General features: G+C 44.8%; 1 protein-coding gene across 21 annotated transcripts in view; it reads right to left on the bottom strand.

Moving 5' to 3' along the window:
• Positions 1–18,722, bottom strand: part of NRCAM (neuronal cell adhesion molecule) — a 267,419-nt gene that overhangs the window by 74,321 nt on the left and 174,376 nt on the right. Inside the window, exon 1 of one of the 21 annotated variants that reach the window (XM_059170773.1) lies at positions 621–792. The exons of the other annotated variants lie outside the window; for them this stretch is intronic. The gene's annotated coding sequence lies outside the window, so the exon portion shown is untranslated. Of the gene's footprint in view, positions 1–620; positions 793–18,722 lie in introns of those variants that run through there. 21 annotated transcript variants of the gene reach the window in all.

Genomic DNA, 18,722 nt, shown 5'->3' with positions numbered 1-18,722 from the left:
TAACCAAAATATACACCAGGCAGTCTTTCTATATGTGCAAACCATATCTCTATCATTTAACCATGTGTGCAAACCGTATCTCTATCATTTAACCAGATTTATTTAGGTCTCTTGTGATTTTTCTGTTGAAATGTGAATTCTGAATTTACACATGAGCTTCGCAGAAAATGCAAATAAATGGCACTAAAACAGGTTGATGCTACATACTAAGCATATGGAGACAGAACTCCAGACTGAAACACAGAGAAAACAAATGGCTCACCTGCCTGATTTCTGTCAGCCTAGTCAAGTGCATCCCATGTACGTGCCTAGCTCTCTGAAGGGGTGCAGGAGAACTAAAATACTTTCTAAAAGACATACAGAAAAATTGCAATGCCTGTGAGATCTTAAGCAGCTACCCACAATTTCCAAGTCCTTAACTGATGATTTACTTTGCCTGCATGTCTTAACCAGTCATCCTCCCAACAGAGAAAACTGTTAGACACTTTCATTAAAAAGCAAGCATCCTTCCACCTGCTTTACCTTTTCAGAGTCTACAGGGACTAAGATATTGCCATTAAATCGCAGTGTCGCCTAAAGAAAGAAATTCAAATTTTAAAAAAAATTGAGAAGGTACTTACTTAAGGAGACAAGAGTAAATCCTCACAACGAGAGGAGGTCATGAACTAGATGTAGTCTTTCTTCAGAAGTCGTGAGCTAACTGCACCAATAGCCACAAATCTGTCTCCAGTGTGGGTTCTGTTTGGGGAGGACAGAGAGACAGTCCTGCCCAGCCTCTGACTCCTGCCCGTGGAAAATCACCCACTCCTCCTACGTATGCCATCAGAGGTGAAAAACTCAGTGCCTAAGGACAGCATTAGGTCCCCAGCACTCAGTCAAAGTGAAAATCAAATACAGCTACAGAAAATTGAGCTCTCTTTCTGTAAGAGTGATGTGCTGTGCGTATCTCACAAAGAAAAAAACCACCGCTCCTAAGCTCTCAGTATTGATGTCAACGCCCTGCCCAGCTAGGAGCCCATCTGTCTGGTGGTTTGCCTCGCAAAATGCTGGTCATTCTCTCCTACCTGAGAATCATGAGTTAAAACCAAAGTGTTTATGCAATTCCATTAAATGAATGAAACCCCAATTTGAAATAGCAGCCTCAGTCAGGGCGGAAGAGTATGTTAGTACCATACACAGCTTGAAATTTACAAAAACAACTTGCATGGACACTTCATTATTTTTATATTTTTATTTTTTTAATATTTTACCTATTTATTTCAGAGAGAAAGAGAGAGCATGAGCATGAACGGGAGGCACCGAGGGAGAGGGAGAGAGGGAATCTCAAGAAGACTCCCCACGAGAGGGAGCCTAACCCAAGGCTAGATTCCATGACCCTGAGATCACGACCTGAGCTGAAACCAAGGATTAGAGGCCTAACTGTGCCACCCAGACGCCCCTTCACAGATATTTTAGAGCATGATCAAATGAGACAAATGTCAGGTCCAAGTTCAGAATATAATTCATGCTGACACTTAAAACCACGTATATCGCTAAAATGACCCCAGAGTATTGATAAACAGAAAGGCCTTTTAATATTTCCCTTCATTTAACTCCACTCAAAGCAACTCTTTGCAAATTACCTACAGAACCTCCGAAACAGAAGGGAAAGAGACATCTCTCTTCTTCGGTAAACTTTTCTTCATTAGACAAGAAGTACAAGTCAAGGTTCCCTTACTTCTTTTGGCTTAAAACTCATATTAATCACAGAGCAAATGTTTCCCTGCATTATTTGCCATACATTTAAAAAGAAAAATGTGAAGTTTTGACAAAGGTTTCATATTAAGCCCAAAAAACATAGCTCTCCTGTTAGTCACTTATGAAGTTTTGTCATTCAAAAGAAGACAAAATCTTTGTTTTTTCCTCTCAAGTAAAAGGTGAAATTATTTTAATTAAGAAAATATATCAGCTCTTTTTCAGAACTGGAAGGCCATATACCACTCACAATTTCATTCTGGTCTGTTTGTGCTTTTCCGCATCCCAACATGGGTGGTTCGATGCCGACTGTAACACGATCTATTCTCTAAGCCAATAAACAAATATGCTTATGTGACTGGATGCCCTTGGGCACACTTATTATTGCTCTGGTGACCCATCAGTGTCCGGCCTCACTAACTGAGTGTGACATTATTTTGGCTATGAAAGACGTTTTTTTAGCTGTCAACTTGGGGTTGGTTACTTTATATTTTGTTAAATATTTGCCATTGGAATGACGTCCATTCTAGCCCATGCTTGCACTTCTCAACTCAGATTTCGAGTCTGAGACTACGGAAGGAAGGTCAATGAGAAATGGTCAATGACTTTGCTTAATTGCAAAGTCACACTTAAATCTACACAGCTACATGACCATGAAAACACTTGAGAAAAAGTGGTCTGGGATTTTGTCTCTTCAAATAACAAGCTAAACTTTATGGAACTCCAAGGAACATGTTTCTAATTTGGCGCTAGCCCAAAGCGATGTCCCAGAGAGTTTCAACAAGGAATCTGGTAGCTAGAACCTAGAAGAGTATGTAAGGAAAGGTGGACAGTTATCAGGTGTTTTTGTTCAAATAATCAATGATAGAACACATCTTGGTCATAGTTCAAATCTTGATTCCTCAGAGCACTTTAACTGGTCATCTTCTTTGATATTTATAAAAACCTCAGAAGACAGGAAAGCAGGGACTGTGCCCATTTAGTAGATGAGAAAGGGGGGAAATCCAATCACAATGGCTATTATTCACTGAGCACCGTCCAGTACCAGGAATGGCACTGAGTTGGCTCCATGCATTTACTTATCTCATCTTACCAACCCCAAAAGGTAAATCCTATTACAATTCCCAATTTACGAGATGCAGAATGGTAAAGTCACTTGCTTAAGGGCACCCACCGGTGTGTGAAGTGCCAGACCCAGAGTTCCCATTCTGGAAAGTTCTAGAGCATTTCTCTCCTAGCATTTCTCTCCCTCTCATAGGTTCTTATTTGTCACGATAGCTAATAAACAAATAGAATCACCAGGTTTACCACTGATGTTGAAAAAAAAAACCACATCACTAATGGATTCTGAATATCCACAAAAGATCTTCACGGTGTCGCTCGGAGCAGGACTTCAGGGGCCTCTTCGGGTGGCATCCCACATGACTACCGTCAGCTGGAACTGTGCCACATGCTGGCCCTGGCCTTCCAAAGAAGCTGCTAGCTAGGACCATACAGACTAGACACGCTTTAGAAAGGTTAATTATAAATTAAATCTAGGCACTATATGCCCACTATATGCCCATACAACATTCGTAAGGTACAAAAGACCATAAATTCAACATAAGCAACCTTAGCAATTCCATTTCTCTCCGAGAGGAGTTTTACTACCAAGTTTTGCACATCCTTCTAGAGATAGTACATGCATAAGAAGTGTAGACATATATAAAACAATATTTTAAGGATCTCTTGAATTTAGAAAAGCCTTTTATAAACCTTTATAAGTTACTGAAGTTAAAACATCAAAAATACCAACGCCTTTTAACGTGACCTAGCTTTTTGCATCACACAGAATTATTTGGATACTCGCTTTTTCACACTTCCTCTGTTTAGCACAGCCAATGACCAGAAAAGAATTAGTAGACAATGATCTAATTGAAAGATCTAAGACAAAGGATAAAGCATGCTTAAGGCAAAGTCCATAGGGCTGAGACTACCAGCGACCCTGACCAAGATGCACCTGTCCCACACTTGTGCAGCTGGTTATGTGACGACAGCCGGCATGCTTAACCCCAGGGGTGACAGGGCTGACTGAGGACGGAAGGACGGAAGCAGTAAGCGACAAAGGGACCCGCGCTTCTCACACTGTGCTTCTGTTCCCACGTCCAAATCCAATCACAGTGAACTATGAATGGAGGGGGCACCATTCCTCTCCGAATGTTTGCTCTGATCACCATGCCCTTCTGCATTGACCCCATCACCCTGACCGAGGCGAGAAGAGTCAGGGGTGGGTGTGTGACCAAGGGAGCAGCCATGTTTGAGCCTGTTGAGATGACGAGGCTGTTTAAAGGCCCAAGGAGTGACCGACAGAGTGGTGACAGACTCGTTTCTCAGGGAGAGGGTAGATATGAGGCAGAGAGGAAGAGGGAGTCAATAATTTGGAGTGGGAACAAAGGCTGAAGACCACAGAAGCAAGGCGGCCTGGGGAGCCATGAGTCAGCAGAGGAGACGAGGTGTCAAGAGCAGAAGGAAGCCAGTGTGGAGCAAGAAAATCGGTAGAAACAGGAACAGACTGTTGCCCAGTGACTGCAGCATCGTGGAACACCCGACAGGTGAGAACGAGAACCCGCTCCTCCTATACTGTGCTCACGAGGCCTCTACAACTCTTAGTATCCCAGGCAGTGGTCCAGTTCTCCGTGAGGTTGACCAGAATAGTGGTTGTGGTTGAAGCGTCTTCCATCTTGTGGACTAAAACAAGCCTGCATTAGTGTGCTAGGTGGACTGTTCCGCGGGTGGCCCACGGGAGGCGCTCCTCACGGCATCCATACCCCGTCATCCCCTCGTCCCCTCTCACCAGGACTCTGGGTTTGGCCATGTCAGGTACTTTGGCCAATAGGATTCTAGCAAGAATTACACAACCACAGGTGTGGTGAGCGTTTGCACACCAGGGCTCAGGCGCTCGCAAGTTCCCTCTGGGAAGCTTGAGCTATGCTACTGCATGAAGGGAAGCCAGTGGGAGGAGGCCCTAGGGAGATGAAAAACCATCCCGGACTTGCTGGGCCCAACTGAGCTCCCAGATAAAAGCCGCTGAGCAAGTGACTTCTTAAACCACATGTAGCAGAAGAAACGTCTGAGAACAGAGAATCAGATGTTAACCACCTGAGGGGTAACAAACCCTCGGAACTATAAAAACCAATAAATTGTTGCTTCAAGTGGCAAAATTTGGGGGCGATTTGTTACATAGCCATAGATATCTGGAACAATCAATAGGGTAAACTGAGCCAGGCTGTTTCTTGTAACCAGAAAGACCGTCATGTCCACATTTAAGGGAACTGATGATTCCATTGCACACATCCCCTTATGAGATTATGGCTGGAACCACAGGAATTCTAAATGAATAGTCTGGTGATGTAGGCTTTCCCTCTAAAATGATCTATCGTTGTCTCTTTTCCTGGATATGCTTACTTGTATGCATACTGGTACAACCGGAAGGCCCATTTCTCATGCCACACTTATACTGAAGATGGTTACCACTGACATCAAACGAATTTCTTTCCACTACAGTAATGATGGTTTATGCCTAATTTAGGGTCTTCGACAATGTATCCATTGATTTCTAACACAGAAAACCTTTTTGGTTTGGAGCTAGCAAACAGGGTGAGAGGGAGTCCATGATCTTGGTCTATCCCTCCTACCTTTCCATCTTCATGAATCAGACTAGAACTCTGAGCTCAGTCGTGGCTTCAGCTGGATCCACTCACTCTCCTAGCAAACAGGGAACATGAAGAAGCGGGAGGAGAAAGAGGGAAGCCAAGACAAGTCTGTGCCTCCATTGCAAGCCTCCCAGGTGGCTACCTTCAGATTAGGAAAGAGAAAGTTCCAATTTTAAAAAATTGAAAATAGGGAACCGTTCTAAAGGTGAAGCCTGAGAAACAGAAATTTCATTCTGAACACAGGTCTCGGCAGTAATCTATTTGGCAACATTCGTCAAGCTGCTGAAACACGCTCCAGCTCTATTTACCTTCTTGTAAACTGGGGTTTTCTACAAATATCACTGAGAAGATGTAAGGATCAGAAACGGTTTATTAAAACCTTCAGCATAAAAGGCCTTATGGGATATTCGTATTCTAAATGGGCTATGTCTTATCCATTTGTCAAGTAAACAGCACATGGCAAAATGGCAGACGTTGAATGGTAGATAATAACATTTTGGATGCCCGGCAGGCTACCTGCTTAAAAAAAAAGTCACATTTCAAAGACCAGAAGCCAGGGTTTATAAAACGTATTCTTTTTTTCTGTTAAGATTTTATTTATTTGACAGAGAGATCACAAGTAGGCAGAAAGGCAGGCAGAGGCGGCGGATGGGGGGAAGCAGGCTCCCCGCTGAGCAGAGAGCCCGATGCGGGGCTCTATCCCAGGAACCTGAGATCATGACCTGAGCCGAAGGCAGAGGCTTAACCCTAACCCAGGCGCCCCCTATAAAGCGATATTCTTGTTAACTGGTAAGAACCATTCCAAGTGGAGATGCAAGGCATGGTTCAAAATTTCAGTGTGTGCTCCCCTTCTCTCGGGCCTGGAGGTGAGTCTGGGAGAAGAATGGGAAAGAGAATTAGCCTGACTTCAGGGAGCAACTAACCCAGAGGTCTCAGTCCTTGGCACAGTACAGTTTATCCTTCACTCGTGTTAATGTCCAAGGTGGCCTGCAGGGGCTTCTGCTCCGCCATGTTGTGATGTTGCCATCTTAGCAGGTGACTTCCACAGTCCCCAGATTCTCCTGCTCTAAACTGCTTCCATTCAGAGGTGACACACACATGTCTCTTGCTCGTTAACCCATTAACCGGAAGTAGTCAACGACTCCCGGGAAGCCTCGTGAGCAGTACGAGCTCTGCCGCAGAGAGCAGGCGTGAGTCACAGCCGATCTGAAGGTGCACAGCAGATCTGGGAGGACTTTCAAAAGCGACATTCTATGGGAGGGCCGTCTTATTGTTTCATATCGGGGACGAGCCAGGGTGCAGGAGACTGGTGGTGAGCAAGGCCCACCACCAGTGTGGGTGCTGGAGGCCCCCCAGCCGTCGCCTCTGCCTTCCTCCTCGCTGCATTTCTGAGTCACTCTTTTCTATAGCGTGGGCCTTCCCCAAACATGAGCCCGGGTATGGGGCGGGGGGGGGGGCAGAAGGCCCAGATTTATCGAATCCGAGGGACATCAACTCCTGCCATGTCACAGATGTCACAAATGTAACAATCATCTACACAGGAAATATTTAAAATATATTTTGCTGAGGTATCCAGGCTCTGTATAATCACAATAGGACCATGAAAATGACAAAAGGAGACGATTTGACATGAAGAATTGTGTTCTCCACTTGTTATCAGTGCCGGGTAAGGTATACTATCATAAACTAAATAGCTGGGAATCCTTCATTCCAGCTGGAGGCGATTTCATGTAAAGAACAAATCTCAGTTACTTGCTGATATGCATTTTGCACTACAAAGGATTTACCAGCAAAACAGGGGAGTCGCTCATGAAATATTTAACTCCCGGTGCATTTAATTTTCTGCAAAGATGCCATGTAGAAATCTGCATTTATATACAAAAAATAAATCAGTAAGTGACCATTTACTGCAGAACGAATATGTCAGATTTACTCCAAAGAGCATCCTTGTCCTGTGCATTTAGACTATAATTCAGTTTCCAGGAAGTAAAAAGTTGGATCCTCAGGAATCCGTATTCTGTACTAAGCACACAAAAGCAAGAATATTGGAGACCTGAGATTTAAGCAACCCATCGATCAAAGCTTTAGAATACTCTGCTAAAAGACACTGACTTCTCAGGAACCACTTACTCTATGAGAAGGTCACATTCTATGTCTACTAAAATTTGTTCTTTTGTTTGTTTATTTTTTTAAAATGGGCTCCCCAGAAAGAATATATTCTGCTGCGATGGGGCAAAAGAAATGGCAAATCAAAGAGCTGATCAGGAACGCCAGCAAGAGGGAGAGTATTTCTGGTGCAAGTGTCCTGCTGCCTGCAAAAAGTCAGGACAGAAAAGCCTCTGTTTTTTGTTTTGTTTTGTTTTAGCATTTTGTATTTATTCATTTGAGAGAAGGGGGTGGGAAGAGCACTGAGGAGGGACAGAGGGAGAGCGACAGAGAAGCAGACTCCCTGCTGAGCAGGGCTGGAGCTCTGACCAGATCATGATCTGAGCTGAAGGCAGATGCTTAACTGTCTGGGCCACCCAGGCGCCCCAAGCCTCTTTGGTTTTTTTTTTTTTTTTTTTTTTTAACAAAGGGTTGATAAGAACATTATACCTAGAATTACTTCCTCTTTGTATCTCTTCAGTTGCATTTTCATGGAAAAATGTTTGTGGGTAATCTGAGCATTTATTTCCTTAAGAGAAACACCTGTGCCTGCCTTTCTGGAAAGAGAACTGGAAAATGAGAAGCCAAGGTGAGACAGGAGGACAAAGGCACAGCCACAAAAGAAGAAATGCCAGAGATGTCAGAAATTTCTGAGTTACATTATTATTATCACTTTTTTTGGGGGGGGGGTTGAAATTATGGCAATTAACAAGAAACTGGGCAGAAAAGTATCTGTGAAAAATAAAAATTTTAAGCCTATGAAAAGAATCACAAAGATTTCCAGGAAAACATCTGTAGGGGCTCATGCTTACATCTCTAAGGTCTCCTCCAGCCCTGTATTTTGGGATATGAGCACTGCACCTGCTTTAATGTAAATGGAGCCAAGTAAAGCAGCCACCAACAGGACAGTCACTACTGAGCTTCCATAGCAGAAAAATAAAACCAAGATCAGAAATGGGAAAAAAGAGAGCTAAGCATCAGATTCTGCAAGGCTGCTGGTTATTCCATCTGATGAGGTATAGCAAGGTAGAGATGGAGACATGAGTATCAGCACATGTTAACTATTTCAACAACGGGCAGAATGATGTGGGCAGGAGAGGCAAGTCTGTGCTCAGCTCCTGCTCAGAGAAGTGGAGGAGTGAGGCTCCCAACTGTGGCTGAGTCATGGTTTCTGGATCCAGGTGCCATTTGCTGCATCTCTGTGTCCAGAGGATGCCACTTGAGCAAAAGGAAAGGCAACATCTGTGGAGAAGAGGATTCAAAAGTCTGGAAGAGCAGCCAACAGAATCTAGAAGTGAAAAGGGGGGCGGAAGAACAAAGCCAGCAGAAAGGCAAGAGGCAGCAGACCAAGGGAGAACACTAAGAACGTCTAGACCAAGGAATGTATGTGAGACAGAACCCAAACACAGTCCCAGAGCTGAAAAGGACAATTGCATATGGCTTCAACAGGGTACTTGGTGTGAGTGCGGGGATTGCTCAGGCTGTGGGTAGAAAGGAAGCACTGGAGGTCCTCTTTCTCCCTCCTGGTCAGCTGGCTCAGGATTCAACCAGTAAACATTTGACACCAAAAGCAAAGGGAACAAAAGCCAAAATAAACAAGTGGGACTATGTCAAACTAGAAAGCTTTTGTATAGCAAAGGAAACCATCAATGAAATAAAAAGGCAAACCACTGAAAGGGAAAAAAACATTTGCATATCATATATATATATATATATATTAGATTTTTATTTATTTAACAGACAGAGATCACAAGCAGGCAGAGAGGCAGGCAGAGAGAGAGAGAGAGAGAGAGAGAGGTGAAAGCAGACTCCCCGCGGAGCAGATAGCCCAATGCGGGGCTCGATCCCAGGACCCTGGGATCATGACCTGAGCCGAAGGTAGAGGCCTTAACCCACCGAGCCATCCAGGTGCCGTTGCATATCATATATTTTACAAGGGATTAGTATCCAAAGTAAATAAAGAGCTCACACAACTTAAGAGCAAATAAACAACCTGATTAAAAGAACAAAACCAAAAACTCACAGAAGACCTGAATACACATTTTTCTAAAGACTTAAAGGTGGCCAACAAACACATGAAGAGATGCTCAGTTATCACTAATCACCAAGGAAATGTGAAAGAAAACCACAGTAAGACATCACCTCACAACTGTCAGAATGAATCCTATCAAAAAGACAAGAAATAAGTGTTGTGAGGATGAGGAGAAAAGGGAATCCTCGTACACTGTTGGTAGAATGTAAACTGATGCAGCCATTTACTTTAAGAAGGGGGGTGGCTCCTGCCTGGTTCAGAGGAACAGCATGCTACTCATGGTCTCAGGGTCATGAGTTCAAACCCCATATTGGGAGCAGAGATTACTTCAAAACAAACACACACACACACGTATAAATAGGTGCAGCCAAGATGTGATTTTTTACACATACACACATACACAGCCACACAATGGAATACGATTCAGCCACTCACAAATGAAATCTTGCCACTTGTGACAACATGGATGGACTTGGAGGGCATAATGCTAAGTGAAATAAGTCAGACAGAGAAAGACAAATACCATATAATCTCATTATATGTGGACTCTAAGCAAAGCAAAACCAAATAAACAGGCTCCTAAGTACAGAGAGTAGAGTTGTCAGAGGCAGAGGGTGGTGAGTCAGGCAAAATGGGTGAAGGGAGTTAACAGGTACATACTTCCAGTTATAAAATAAATCAGTCGTGGGATGTAACATCTAACATGACGACTGCAGTTAATAACGCCGTATTGCCTATTTGACATTCGCTAAGAGACTCAATTTTAAAAACTCTCATCACAAGGCACCTATCTTATAACCACGTATGGTGACAAATGTTATCTAGACTTACAGTGCCATCACTTCACAATATATACAAATACCAAATCATGTTGTACACCTGAAACTAATATAATGCTGTATGTCAATTATACCTCAATTAAAAACACCACCATCTTCTCATGCACAGAGTAAAAAAACAAAACAAAACAAAACAAAAAAACAAGTGCACAGAATTTTAGAGGATTCAATTAAATTTAACTCAATAATCTGAGAATCAATTATGTACAGATCAATGGCTGCCTGGGGGTTGGTCAGAGAGGAGGGGGTGCAAAACAGCAGGAGGACTGTTTTGAGGACAGTGCTCAGCAGAATGGATGATAGAAGGCGCATGAAGCCAAGTTATAATTATTTAAAGTGACAATGATACACCTGGTCCCCTGAGCCCATCATTACCACAACCACCAAACCGGAAAACTAACAGACTGCCAGGCCCTAGCTGCGGCATCTGGATGAATCTTGGTCATTTTTAAAGAAATAAAAGTCAATAGTTTTCTACCCTTGATGTAAAATAAGAGAATGGCTTTTTGACCTTAATTAAGTAGATTTCTTAAATATCATACTAAAAATATGATCCAGGAGAGAAAAAAAAAACAAATTGGACATCCTCAAAATTAAAAACATTTGGTTTTCAAAAGACAGCAGTAAGAAAATACAAAGACAGCCCACAGACTTGGAGAAAAATACTAAAAATCACACATCTAATAAAGGACTTGCATCCACAACATATAGAAAGCTCTTACAACTCAAAAATAAGAAGACAATTTAATCTTTAAATATGGGCAAAAGATATGGATAGATACTTATCCAAAGATACACACATGCCCAATAAACATGAGAAAAGATGTCCGATACAATTTATCATTAGGGAAATGAAAATTACAAACAAGATACCACCACGTACCCACCTGAAAAGCTATATTTAAAAAGGCTGATCATACCAAGTGTCAGTGAAGACGGGGAGTGACTGAAATTTTTGTACATTGCTATGGGAATGTGCAACGGTATTGCCACTTTGGAAAAAAAGCTGGGCAATTTCTTAAAAGATAAATGCATACTTGGGATGCCTGGGTGGCTCAGTTGGTTAAATGTCTGCCTTTGGCTCAGGTAGTGATCAGGGTCCTGGAATGGAGTCCCACATCTGGCTCTGTGCTCATTGGAGAACCTGCTGCTTCCCCTGCTTGTGTTCCTCGCTCTTTCTCTCTGTCTCTGACAAATAATAAATAAAATCACAAAAAAAATGCACACTTAATCACCAACCCAGCAATTCTATCTCAAGGTATTCACCTAAGACTAATGAAATATAACTACAAAAAAGACTTACATGCAAAGGTATACAGCAGCCTTTCCTATGATAATCAGCAATCAGAAACAACCCAGGACTGGTGAAAAGATAAACACAATGAGGTGTATTTACATAATAGAGAACTCAGTAATAACAAAGAATGTGCAGTTGATATATGCATCCACAGGGGTAAAACCTGAAAATCATGCTACATGAAAGAAAGAAGCCAGATACAAAAAAAGTCTATATACAATTCCATTTCTATGAACTTTCCAGAAGGGTAAAATGATAGAATCAGAAAACAGATGGGGGGCTGCCTGAGGCCATGGGGTGGGGGTGAGGCGGGGTAGGAAGAAATTTGGGGGGAGGTGGTGGTAGTATTCTAAACTAGGCTGGAGTGCAGTTCGCACAACTGTATTAATTTACTACAACTCACCAAACTACCCTTGAAATGAGTAAATTTTGTGGGATGTAAATAGTATCTCAAAAAAGCTATAAAAAGAGAAAAAGAACGCAAACATCTGTTTTCCAAATAAAGACCCATCCCAGGGGTCTATTCTTCCCTGGCATGTGCTCTCACAGATAATTCTTCTGCTAGTCCCTGTACGAGTTAAATACATCTACTTGTGAATAAACAAAACTGAGCGAGACTGAGAGGAATGACAAACAATATATTGGTTTATGAGGCTAACTGAATTATTGAAGGGGTGATTTCAAGAGGAGGAATATAGACAGAAATGTAGAGGGGACTATCCTGACTGAATTAGACAGGACCAGAGGGAAGCAGCTACACGGGTCATTTTCATGAAAACGGTATTTCTTTCTTTCTTTCCTTTTTGGTTTATTATTTATTTATTTATTTATTCGTTCATTCATTTTATTTATTTATTTTATTAGACAGAGAGAGACACAGCGAGAGAGGGAACACAAGCAGGGAGAGTGGGAGAGGAAGAAGCAGGCCTTCCACCGAGCAGAGAGCCCGATGCGGGGCTTGATCCCAGGACCCTGGGATGATGACCTGAGCCAAAGGCAGATGCTTAAGGACTGAGCCACTCAGGTGCCCCGAAAATGGTATTTCTATCACCATCCGTAAATCAGTTTCCTTAACAAGAGCTTGGGACAACTTCCAGCATTTCTCAGAACTGTGTTTAGGATATAAGACTCGCTTGTACATAACTTTGATTTCACATCAGAATTACTTTGGTCTCACGTACACCTCCAGCTCCCGGGAGGCCGAGAGAGGTCGTCGGGAGTCTCAGATGACTTCCCGCCTTCTTCACGCGCCGCCATCCCTCCTCCTCCTCCTCCTCCTCCTCCTCGGCTCCATGTGGCTCAGCCTAACTGAGGATTACCAACACTTTTTTTTTTTTTTTTTTTACCAACACTTAAATGTCAGTGGCATTTATTTCTATCTCACTGAGCAAAAATAAGGCACCAACAGCAGAGATTAAAAAAATAGAACTGCTCAAATGCAGACTCAGTCTCCAAGAAATCCATTTCCTCACCCGGAGGAGGAGGAGGAGGAGCCCCGGGCCTCTGGCTGCCGGAGAAGCAGGAGGTGGTCTGTGTGCCGGATGGGAACTCTTCCAAGAGGTTCTCTCCACCAATTAGCACCCTCCGCTCCAGGGCTGAAAATGCTCACGGCGGTCCTCTGGCCAAGAGCCGGCTGCAACAGCCTTAATCCCCTCTGCTCTCCATGTTCTCTCTGCCTGCAGCTCTCGGTCTCAATTATTCCCGCTCTCTCTACCTACCCCCCCACCCCCCAAGAACTCCCTTATTGTTACTTCCCTCTCTTTCTGGCCTAGGTCCCACGGGTCACCCTTCCCTTCATTTTCCTGGTCTGTCCTCTCAACTCCTTTCCCCCAGGAACAAGCCCGACCCAGCAGTCTTGCCTACAGTGACATGAAGCAGGATTCCCAAGGTTGTGCTAAGTGGGGTAAAGGGACAAAGTAGAGGCAGCCCCTGGTTCAAATCCTGGCTGTGCCGCTTAGAAGCTGCGTTGCCGTGGTTAGTTTAAGTAGACTTCTCTGTGGGCGCCTGGGTGGCTCAGTGGGTTAAGCCGCTGCCTTCGGCTCAGGTCATGATCTCAGGGTCCTGGGATCGAGTCCCGCATCGGGCTCTCTGCTCAGCAGGGAGCCTGCTTCTCTCTCTCTCTCTGCCTGCCTCTCCATCTACTTGTGATTTCTCTCTGTCAAATAAATAAATAAAACCTTAAAAAAAAAAAAAAAAGTAGACTTCTCTGTGCCTTAGTCACTGTACCTGGGGCGAATTCACCTAGCTCCGGGGCTGTCGCGGGGACTGGTGAGATAAGCAGGTAGTGTGCACGGCAACCTGCCAGGACCTTCCTTAGTGCAGCCTTCGTAGATGGTGACTGTCACACACAGCCTCTGCATACATTTCTAGCCTCTTTCTCTGTCACTTGCTCTACCACGAGCCTAATGAACAGACACACTGATCTCCACACCTCTGCTGTTGTGCACCCTGGACCCTTTGTACACCATCCTCATAGCCTGGACGGCGCCTCCTCGTTCCCAGAGACTCGGCTCGCGGGTCCTCTAGGACCGCGCCGTCTGAAACATTAGCCACTAGCCACATATGGTTATTTAGATTGAAATTAAGTAGAACGAGCTATAATTAAAAATCCAGTCCCCCAGTCACGCTAACCACATGTCGAGCGCCCAACAGCCACATGTGGCTGGCCGTGGCAGCGGGACAGACTGCTCTCCTCACCACAGCAAGTGCGGCCGGACGCGGCGGCTCTGGGGGAAAGCAGCTTGGCCAGCCCACATGTGAAAGCTCTCGTCGCTTCATGTGTTGGTGTGGAGTCTTTGTTTTCCTCCAAGAACTGTGAATTTTCTGAAGTACCAACCCCAATCCATAATAGCACGCTAAATGAATTACTGAGGGATGACAAAGCCTTAAAATAAAATTTTCTGGAGGCCCCGGACCCATGAGGAAGGAGCTCCTGATACCGTTTCAGGAGTTGTCCTGAATGGTTTTTGCCTTGTTTTGCCTCCTCTTCCTTGTCTCAATCCACGCTAATCCTTCTTAACTCGGTTCCTGGCCTTCTTGATGTGACCTGTTTCCTCCTCTCAGATGTGCCTCTTCCCACGCTGGCGGCTGTCTCCTGCTCACGGGGCTCTGTCCCTGGCTTCCCTCCCCTGTCTCTTCACTGTGCCCTTTTGTGGGACTGATTTGCTTCCAGCCCCTCTGGGTACCCACCCCCAAACGCCCAGCTCTGCAAGCCCAGCTCTAGACCACGGGGGCCGGGATTCCTTGGCCTCCAAGAATGGGTATGAAGCCTTATAGCTTCTGGGAAAATACCGGACGCGGGCTAAGTCACCGAATATAAAATATCTTCCTATCTATAGTGTCTTCAGCAGTTCCTGGCACGGCAGGCAGCTTACGAAAATCTTTGTTGAAAGAATGAATGAGCCATTATTTTATCCTGAAATACAATCACAGGAAGGCATGAGGTACAAGGAGAATGAGGCTGAGGAGGACAAGAGCCAACATGGACAAGACCGTTTTGCGGCAGGCTGTGAGTCTTCGACCCACAGACCGCTCCTCCAAGAAGCTGGATGAACCAGCTCAGAACCAGGCCTGGGACGGAGCCGGGAAGGCAGAAAGAATGTATCGCAGGCTCCAGTCAGTCGAAGGCTCGCCTCCTGCATTTGCGGGTTGTACATTCCGAAGCGTGGGCACCTCGTGGGTCCCGCAGTGGTGTCCACACAGGAGCCTGGCTGGGAGCTGGTCAGAGCCCACGGGGACCCAGAGCAGGACACCAGGAAGCTGACAGGCTCTGAAGCAGAACATAAAAGGCGTCTGGCACAACGGATGGAAGTTACACTTTCAAATCATCGCAGCCTAGATGCAGCCATCATGGTGCGTCCTGGACCCCAGAGGGTGACAGGAGGGCAAGATTTACAGAGTGAGGTGTTCTCGCACTCGAGTCCTGCCTAGCATCTAGGAACACGGTAAGCAGCACTAAAAACTGCCCAGAGGACAGCCTGGGGACACCTGAGCCATCTGGGCTGGGGTCCTGGGTCCCCGGAGGTGGAACGTGGTGCTGGGGGAGTGAGTGTGGGGATGTCAGCAGGGACTGTGGGCAGAGAAGGGCTAAGAAAACATGACCCGCCTCAACATTTTGTCCGAAGCCGAGTCTCCTTTGAAAGACTCCACACGTCTTCTCCTGGGCTCTGAATCTCAAGCTAATGAAGAGACGGAGTTTCATCCTTCATAAGATCTCCTAAGTCATCACAAAAATTACCACAGACCTCGCAATGGTCTCGGTACTACGGATCGGTAAACTTGACTCTTCACCAGACTTTCCTCAGAGCCCAAGTTCAGAGTATATCACAACCCACGTTAGGCCTGTTTTTCTCAAAGGAGACACCAGCAGTAGCTCTGTTTTGCTCTCCACCTTGTCTACCGCTGGCAGATGCCTTCTGGAGAAAAACACTCTTATTGTGATTTGCTGTATCCATTCAGATTTAATTAATTCAGACAGTTTCAGCAAGTTTTTTGTTCCTCTTCAAGAACCATAGACTGAAAGGCCAAAGACACTCCAAGACATTATTTCATCACTTTCTTTCTAGACCGAAGGGCACAAAAGGCCTTCCTGTAGGAGCCGGCGTATTCACCCGTCTCCTGACCCACGCCCAAACCCTCTCAGCTGCTCCTCAGTTTTCAGCGCTAGCTGCTCGGGTCCTGTTCCCCGCAGGCTGGGAGCAGCTCTGTGCAGGTGCACCTGGATGTGGTCTCAACTTGCCCTTCAAAAGGGATCCCTTGCTTCCTGCCCCGGACATCTCAGATCTCTGGTTCAACTGTCCCAGGAATCCACTGTGCACTCGGACATGCACAACCCAGCAGGGCTCGGGAGTTAGTGCTATTGGGTCACTCTCGACCAACGGGAATCTGGAACCAGTGAATAAAGACCTCCCCATGTCACCTTGGGCAGACGGTTCTGAGATGCACTTTGTAAACTCCCTCAAAGGTTCCAGGCGAATCAAAGAGACGATGCCATCATGCATTCTTGTGGTGACTTTTCCTCGTTCTCCATGTCACTCTCCCGTCCTGCCTTCTGCTCCCTGAGATGACATTTCTATACAAACTACCTCTGCACAAGTTTTGGCGTCTGGCTCAGATTTTGGAGGAACCTCCGTGAAGACAACTGGGTGTAGCCTTAGATTGGATTTGCAAAGTCTCACACATAGGATTTGTGCTCCAGGAACGCAACACTCATGACCGGACCCTTGGTCTATGCATCAACCCTACACCAGGACCCCTCAAGTGCAGTAATTTGTGTCTTCTTCCCAAAGCCAACAGCAGAAACAGGCACAGCTGAGACCTTGACACTTGTGTGCCCAGATTTGCTGGGGTTTCCTTATTATAAAGCTATATTATATATATAATATATAATATTAATATATTAATATTATATATATTATAATATATTATATATATATATATATATATATATATATATATATATATAAGCTATATATTATAAAGCTATATCTGGCTTTCCATCACGTCAGGGAGCACAGGATGTCGGCTCAGTCGTAGTTCCTGACCCTCTCAGTGTAAAGAGTCTTTTTGCTTCACTGCCTAGAATTTTCTCCTCTTTTCTTCTTCTTCACATTCTTTCACCATGAAGCTTCCTGCCTTAGCTTCTGATTCTCCTTTGCCTCATTGGACACACAACCGCAGACTCCCCTGGCGCATGAGTCACAGCTTGGAGAGGCATTTCTTAGCCATCTTCAACTGTCCCTCAGGCTCAGCAACCAGAAGCCTGGAAGGAAGGTGAACATAACACAGCCTGTGGGGACCACAGCATGAGCTCTCCTATTCCAAGGCGCTCAGTTAGAGCAAACACTTCTTCTTTCAGGCCCTCTCAGGATTAACCTTGGTGCCCTGTGGCACCAAATCCCAAATTTTTTCTCAAACTCTACATTCCAGGAGGAATAACCAAATGATATTCTTTTTTCTGTTGACCTCATTGCATTCTGTTTACTCAACTTCTTCACAGGAAAGAATTTCATCACTTGGTTTGCTTGTGTGTGTGTGTGTGTGTGTGTGTGTGTGGTGGAAATGAGAACTGATGTCCTTTCTCCTCAAGTGTAGGCACAAGACAATAACACTAACTCTGAAGGTTAGAGAAAAACAAATCCCTGGCACCTGGGTGACAAGATCGTGTGACCTCCTCACAAACAGGTGCAAAGTGGCCGAGGAGCCAAGTGCAGTGCCTCGCCCCAACTCTGAGCTTCCCTCGGCGGCGCTGAAACAGGGCCTGCCCGGTGCCCACTTCCTGCCGGCACCATCTGCCAGGTGCCAGCATTTCCCAGCCATGAATCGGGCTCTGTAATTGCCTCCAATCCTCGGGTGTTTCTCTGAAGTCCTTACCCCTGCCATGAGCACAACTGTCGCACAGAAACCTCTTAGGAAGCTAGAAGTCATTCATCTCCGCAAATGACCTACTCCACAGAGCTCGGCTCCCGGGCTTGTGGGATGACTTAATCAGGAAAGCTCATTTTCGTGTTGGGCGGGTGCCATCAGTGAGGAACACATGTTAGACAGCTGAAAGTGACCTGGGCCAGACCTCATATCAGCCAGGCAGTTTGAAGAGTTCCTGAACTTTATTTACCTCATAAGACATGCGGGCTTAAGTGGTCTTTCCATATTGCGTTGCCTGCTGTTTCTCAAGCATATCATAATATTACTACTGCATTTAATGTTATGTATACGAAAATATGATATGGCTTAGCATCTTTTCTACTGCCTATGTAAAGCTCTCCTTCATTTATCTAGGAAGACACATTTAATGCTGCATTCTTTCTTTTCTAATTATGCTTATATTCTGTACAAACTGACATGGGATTTTTTTTGTTTAATTTAGAAAGATAACACACAATCATGACTCTTGGGAAAATCACAAGGACCGTAAGGTCTTTTTTTTTTTTTTTTTTTTTTTTAAGATTTTATGTACTTATTTGACGGAAAGAGATAAAGCAAGA

Source organism: Mustela lutreola, chromosome 4, assembly GCF_030435805.1.
Source record: "Mustela lutreola isolate mMusLut2 chromosome 4, mMusLut2.pri, whole genome shotgun sequence".
Lineage (NCBI taxonomy): Eukaryota > Metazoa > Chordata > Mammalia > Carnivora > Mustelidae > Mustela > Mustela lutreola.
Note: the sequence above shows the minus strand (reverse complement) of the source record. Positions and strands in the feature narration are given on the sequence as shown.